At 41.6% G+C, this 7,476-nt stretch overlaps 1 long non-coding RNA gene across 1 annotated transcript in view; it reads right to left on the minus strand.

The window, feature by feature from the left end:
• The window catches only part of LOC129041169 (uncharacterized), a 50,021-nt gene extending 42,804 nt beyond the window's left edge, over positions 1-7,217 (minus strand). Inside the window, exon 1 of the long non-coding RNA XR_008503812.1 lies at positions 7,131-7,217. This is a non-coding gene — a long non-coding RNA (uncharacterized LOC129041169). The remainder of the gene's footprint in view (positions 1-7,130) is intronic.
• Between the last annotated feature and the right edge of the window lie 259 nt (positions 7,218-7,476).

Below are 7,476 nucleotides of genomic sequence, written 5' to 3' on the forward strand. Positions count from 1 at the left end.
GCTACTCAGTAGTCCTTCAGGAGCAGGTTGTTCAGTTTCCATGTAGATGAGTGGTTTTGAGTGAGTTTCTTAATCCTGAGTTCTAGTTTGATTGCACTGTGGTCTGAGAAACAGTTTGTTATAATTTGTATTCTTTTACACTTGCTGAGGAGTGCTTTACTTCCAACTGTGTGGTCGATTTTGGAATAAGTGCAATGTGGTGCTGAGAAGAATGTATATTCTGTTGATTTGGGGTGGAGAGTTCTGTAGATGTCTATTAGGTCCACTTAGTGCAGAGCTCAGTTGAATTCCCAAATATCCTTGTTAACTTTCTGTCTCATCGATCTGTCTAATGTTGACAGTGGGATGTTAAAGTTCCTATTATTATTGTATGGGAGTCTAAGTCTCTTTGTAGAACTCTAAGGACTTGCTTTATGAATCTGGGTGCTCCTGTACTGGGTGCATATATATTTAAGATAGTTAGCTCTTCTTGTTGAATTGATCCATGTAATGGCCTTCTTTGTCTCTTTTGATCTTTGTTGGTTTAAAGCCTGTTTTATCAGAGACTAGGATTGCAACCCCTGCCTTTTTTGTTTTCCATTTGCTTGGTAGATCTTCCTCCATCCCTTTATTTTGAGCCTATGTGTGTCTCTGCACGTGAGATGGGTTTCCTGAATACAGCACACTGATGGGTCTTGACACTTTATCCAATTTGCCAGTCTATGTCTTTTAGTTGGAGCATTTAGTCCATTTACATTTAAGGTTAATATTGTTATGTGTGAATTTGATCCTGTCATTATGATGTTAGCTGGTTATTTTGCTCATTAGTTGATGCAGTTTCTTCCTAGCATCAATGGTCCTTACAATTTGTCATGTTTTTGCAGTGGCTGGTACTGGTTTTTCCTTTCTGTGTTTAGTGCTTCCTTCAGGAACTCTTGTAGGGCAGGCCTGGTGGTGACAAAATGTCTCAGCATTTGCTTGTCTGTAAAGGATTTTATTTCTCCTTCACTTATGAAGCTTAGTTTGGCTGGATATGAAATTCTGGGTTGAAAATTCTTTTCTTTAAGAATGTTGAATATTGGCCCCCACTCTCTTCTAGCTTGTAGAGTTTCTGCTGAGAGATCCACTGTTAGACTTATGGGTTTCCCTTTGTGGGTAACCCGACCTTTATCTCTGGCTGCCCTTAACATTTTTTCCTTCATTTCAACTTTGGTGAATCTGACAATTATGTGTCTTGGAGTTGCTTTTCTCAAGGAGTATCTTTGTGGCATTCTCTGTATTTCCTGAATTTGAATGTTGGCCTGCCTTGCTAGGTGAAGTTCTCCTGGATAATATCCTGAAGAGTGTTTTCCAACTTGGTTCCATTCCCCCTGTCACCTTCAGGTACACCAATCAGACATAGATTTGGTCTTTTCACATAGCCCCATATTTCTGGGAGGCTTTGTTCATTTCTTTTTAACCTTTTTTCTCTAAACTTCTCTTCTCACTTCATTTCATTCATTTGATCTTCAATCACTGATACCCTTCCTTCCTGTTGATTGAATTGGCTACTGAAGCTTGTGCATTCATCACATAGTTCTCGTGTCATGGTTTTCAGCTCCATCAGGTCATTTAAGGACTTCTCTACACTGGTTATTCTACTGAGACATTCGTCTAATCTTTTTTCAAGGTTTTTAGCTTCTTTGCAATGGGTTCGAACTTCCTCCTTTAGCTCAGAGAAGTTTGATTGTCTGAAGCCTTCTTCCCTCAACTCCTCAAAGTCATTCTCCGTCCAGCTTTGTTCCATTGCTGGCAAGCAGATGCGTTCCTTTGGAGGGGGAGAGGTGCTCTGATTTTAGAATTTTCAGCTTTTCTGCTCTGTTTTTTCCCCATCTTTGTGGTTTTATCTACCTTTGGTCTTTGATGATGGTGACGTACAGATGGGGTTTTGGTGTGAATGTCTTTTCTGTTTGTTAGTTTTCCTTCTAACTGTCAGGACCCTCAGCTGCAGGTCTGTTGGAGTTTGCTGGAGGTCCACTTCAGACACTGTTTGCCTGGCTATCAGCAGTGGAGGCTGCAGAACAGCAAATATTGATGAACCGCAAGTGTTCCTGCCTGATCGTTCCTCTGGAAGCTTTGTCTCAGATGGGTACCTGGGCATGTGAGGTGTCAGTCTGCGCCTACTGGGGTGTGCCTCCCAGTTAGGTGACTCAGGGATCAGGGACCCACTTGCGGAGGCAGTCTGTCATTCTCAGATCTCAAACTCCATGCTGGGAGAACCACTACTCTCTTCCAAGCTGTCAGACAGGGACATTTAAGTCTGCAGAGGTTTCTGCTGCCTTTTGTTCAGCTATGCCCTGCCCCCAGAGGTGGAGTCTACAGAGGCAGGCAGGCCTCCTTGAGCTGTGGTGGGCTCCACCTAGTTCGAGCTTCCAGGCCACTTTGTTTACCTACTCAAGCCTCAGCAATGGCAGGCACCCCTCCCCCAGCCTCACTGCCACCGTGCAGTTCGATCTCAGACTGCTGTGCTAGCAATGAGCGAGGCTCCGTGGGTGTGGGACCCTCCAAGCCAGGCACAGGATATAAGCTCCTGGTGTGCTGTTTGCTAAGACCATTGGAAAAGCGCAGTATTAGGGTGGGAGTGACCCGATTTTCCAGGTGCCATCTGTCACCCTTCCCTTTGCTAGGAAAGGGAATTCCCTGACTCCTTGTGCTTCCTGGGTGAGACGATGCCTCGCCCTGCTTTGGCTCACACTCAGTGGGCTGCACCCACTGTCCTGCACCCACTGTCCGATGAGCCCCAGTGAGATGAACCCAGTACCTCAGTTGGAAATGCAGAAATCACCCGTCTTCTGCGTCGCTCACGCTGGGAGCTATAGACTGGTGCTGTTCCTATTTGGCCATCTTGGAACTGCCTACCCATCATCACTTTATCTTTCAATATGTGGTCTGTTTTCTTTCACATGTGTGTATTTGTTTGTGTGTGTGTGCTTGTGTGTGTATAGTTTATTAGTTCCCTAGCAAGAAAAATAAATAAATTTAGCAAATCTTTTCTTCCTATTCATCTTCTCTTTCCCTTCCACACTTTATACTATTCAGTAATAGTATCGTTTGTTGTGTTTAGTTTTATGCTAGCAGATATGCATATACTTCTATTACTTTGTTAATTTTTAATTTCTTTTTACTTCCAGTGATTTGAGATAAGGCAATCAGAATGCTTAATCTGCCTTTTTCCTCCTAGCTCCTTCCAATTTTTGTCAGTGATATTTCTTATTTATAGGACATACAATATTTATACTGATGTGTCACTGTAAACCCCACATTTGTCTTAGCCTTAGGTGTATTGTTAAGTATGTTCAATATGCATCATATCATAATAGCTAAACTTATTCTCCAGTAGTTTTTTCAAGAAAGATTAGTGGAAGTAATGTTATCTGGTTTCTTGACTATTGCAAACTGTTTGTCTATGGCCCTTATACTTGGAAGTCAGTTGGGCTAGAAAATGATTCCTTCAGTTACATTTTTTTTTCTTTATAGGATTGTTTAGATCACTGTCTTCTGACATTAAATGTTGCTGTGGAGGTTGAAGAAGCATAATATGGCATGTTTTCCAGGTTATTTTTCATTATTGACTTTTCTAGATTAATTTTTCCTGGCATGTTTTATGTCTTACACATATACACACACACACACACACAGACACATTCAAGCCTTCTTTATAATTTCAAGAAAATTTCTTTGAATTATATTTAAATATTTGTTCTGTAATTTTATTTTGATTTAGGTTGTTTACGAATTCCAATTATGTGTGTGTTGCACCATCTTTGTCTTTTTATGTATTTTTCCTATTTAATTATTTCTTTAATTCTATCTCATTTTCTATCCTTCTCTCTTTCTCTTGTTTCTATCATCTATGTTTTTTACAGTGTTCCTTTGCTTTTGTATTCCTTCTCATATCCTTTTTATTTCTTTGTTTATTTTATTTTTGCCTTTTATTTTCTATGTTTAGCCAATATAATTTCATGTCTTGCTGTTTTCTTGCCATCTGTTCCCTGATTTCCGGCATATTTGCTATATTGTTGCATTTTCCTTCATAGAAGCAATAGTTTCATTAAATTTTGTTATTTGCTTATTTTGTTTTAATTTGGGGACAAAGATTGGTCTAAGCTCTTTTTTTTTTTTTTTTTTTGAGACAGAGTCTCACTGTCGCCCAGGCTGGAGTGCAGTGGCGTGATCTTGGCTCACTACAGGCTCCACCCCCCAGGGTTCACGCCATTCTCCTGCCTCAGCCTCCCAAGTAGCTGGGATTACAGGCGCCCGCCACCTCGCCCAGCTAATTTTTTGTATTTTTAGTAGAGATGGGGTTTCACCATGTTAGCCAGGATGGTCTCAATCTCCTGACCTCATGATCCGCCTGCCTCAGCCTCCCAAAGTATGGTCTAGGTTCTTTATTTGCTCCATATCAACATTTTTTTTCTGGAGTATTCTTTATTTATTTCAAAATTTTGCTAATCTATTCTTCCTTTTTCTTTATAGCTTATTTATTGGATAATGTGCTAATTACTTTTTATACTTGCCTTTAAATGAATTGCATCAGCCCTTTGCTAATTGTTATTGTTACCTGTGTTTTGAATGAGTTGGATAGTGTTTGCAAGAAATTCTTGGTTGCTGGGACAGAGTAGAATTTTAAGATGCTTTTAGAACCTAATTGCTTTCTTCTAAATTAACACAAAGACAGACTTCTTCCTGCAAATGTCATTTTCATGTCATAGATCTCCCCTGCTTCTCTGATTGTAACTTGGTCCTGAGTGACTTCTTGGATTAAGCTGCTCAATATTTTTCTCATTTTTTGGCCCAGTTAAAGAGCATTGGTTTTGTGCATCCAAGTATACCTATCACCTACAGGAAATGTGTTTTCCCTAGGATTTTCTGCAGCTTCTGGATTCTTTCTTCGGCTTATCTCCACTTTCTCTTATTGGCTTCTATATTTAACAGAAGCTTTTAGAAGCTCTTAAATATATCCTGAAATTTTTATCATGTATTAGTCTGTTTTCACATGCTACAAAGAACTGCCTGAGACTGAGTAATTTATAAAGGAAAGGGGTTTTATTGACTCACAGTTCCACATGGCTGGAGAGGCCTCAGGAAATGTGTAATCATGACAGAAGGTGAAGGAGAAGCACGTACCTTCCTCACAAGGCAACAGAAGAGAGAGCACAGGGGAAACTGCCACTTTTAAAACATCAGATCTCAGGAGAACTCCCTCACTATCATGAGAACAGCATGGGGGAAACTGCTTCCATGATCCAGTCACCTCCCACAAGGTCCATCCCTTGACACATGGAGATACAATTAAGAGAAGATATGCATGGGGACACAGAGCCAGACTATATTATTCCACCCCTGGCCCCTGCCAAATCTCATGTGCTTTTCACATTTCAAAAGCAATCGTGCCTTCCCAATAGTCACCCAAAGGCTTAACTCATTCCAGCATTAACTCAAAAGTCCTAGTTCAAAGTCTCATCTGAGACAAGGCAAATCCCTTCCCCTATGAGCCTGTAAAATGAAAAGCAAGTTAGTTACCTCCAAGATACAATGGGGGTACAGGCACTGGATAAATATTCCCATTCCAAATTGGAGAAATTGACCAAAACAAGGGGCTACAGGCTCCATGGAAGTCTGAAACCTGGCAGGGCAGTCATTAAATCTTAAAGCTCCAAAATAATCTCCTTTCACTCCATGTCTCACATCCAGGGCATGCTGATGCAAGGGGTGGGCTTCCAAGGCCTTGAGCTCTGTGGGGTACAACCCCCACAGCTGCTTTTATGGGCTGACATTGAGTGCCTGCAGCTTTTCCAAGTCCATGGTACAAGCTGTTGGTGGATCTACCATTCTGGGGTCTGGTGGATGGTGGCCCTTTTCTCACAGGTCCACTAGGCAGTGCCCCAGTAGGGATTCTGTGTAGGGGCTCCAAGCCAACATTTACCCTCTGCATTGCCCTAGTAGAGGTTCTCTATGAGGTCTCTGCTCCTGCAGCAAACTTCTACCTGGACATCCAGACATTTCCCCACAGCTTCTGAGATCTAGATGGGGGCTCTCAAAGCTCAACTTTTGACTTCCGTGTACCTGCAGGCCCCAAACCACATGGAAGCTGCCAAGGGTTGGGGCTTACACCCTCTGAAATCATGGCCTGAATTTTACATTGGATCCTTTTACCCACAGCTGGAGACGGAGTAGCTAGTACACAGGGCACCAAATCCTAAGGCTTCACAGAGGAATAGGGCCCTGAGCCCAGCACATGAAACCATCTTTTCCTCCTAGGCTTCCAGGCCTGTGATGGGAGAGGTTGCAGTGAGGATCTCTGACATGCCCTAGGGAGATTTTCCCCCTTGTCATGGCTATTAACATTCGGCTCCTTATTACTTATGCAGATTTCTAGAGCTGACTTGAATTTCTCCCCAGGAAATGGGTTTTTCTTTTCTACCTCATGGTCAGGCTAAAAATTATCCAAACTTTTATGCTCTGCTTCCCTTGTAAAGAAAAGTTCAAGTTTCAGATAATCACTGTGAATGCATATGACTGAATGCTTTCAGAATCTGCCAGGTAACTGCTTGAATTCTTTGCTGCTTAGATATATTTTCCACCGATTACCTGAAATCATCTCTCTCAAGTTCAAAGTTCCACAGATCTCTAGGGCAGGGGCAAAACACTTGCTGCCAGTATCTTTGCTAAAGCATAGAAAGAGTGACCTTTACCCCAGTCCCAATAAATTCTTCATCTCCATCTGAGACCACCTCAGCCTGGACTTCATTATCCATATCACTATCAGCATTTTGGTCAAAACCATTCAACAAGTCTCGAGGAAGTTCCAAACTTTCCCACATCTTCCTGTCTTCTTCAGAACCCTCTCAACTGTTCCAACCCCTGCCCATTGCCCATTTCCAAAGTCACTTCTACATTTTCATGTTATCTTTATAGCAGCACTCCACTCCTGGTACCAATGTTCTGTATTTGCTTATTTAAACGTATCTATTTCTTTAATTTATACGTATGTTCTTTGCTCAAAAAGTAAATTTCCTGTAGACATATGTTGTGTTAGTCCATTTTGACACTGCCATAAAGAACTACCTGAGACTGGGTAATTTATAAAGAAAGAGGTTTAATTTACTCACAGTTCTCATGGCTGGGGAAGCCTCAGGAAACTTACAATCATGGGAGAAGGTGAAGGAGAAGCAAGTACCTTCTTCACAAGATGGCAGGAGAGACAGAGAGACAGCACAGGGGGAACTGCCACTTTTGAATCATCAGATCTCATAAGAGCTTCCTCACTATCATGAGAACAGCATGGGGAAAACCGCCCCCATGATGCAATCACCTCCCACCATGACCCTCCCTTGACATGTGGGGATTACCATTTGAGATGAGATTTATGTGGGGAAACAGCCAAATGATGTCATCTCCTAATTTTACCAAAAATGGAATTTTTACTTTTGTCTTAAATTCTCCTGGTTATTTTAT

Source organism: Pongo pygmaeus, chromosome 6, assembly GCF_028885625.2.
Source record: "Pongo pygmaeus isolate AG05252 chromosome 6, NHGRI_mPonPyg2-v2.0_pri, whole genome shotgun sequence".
Taxonomy (NCBI): domain Eukaryota; kingdom Metazoa; phylum Chordata; class Mammalia; order Primates; family Hominidae; genus Pongo; species Pongo pygmaeus.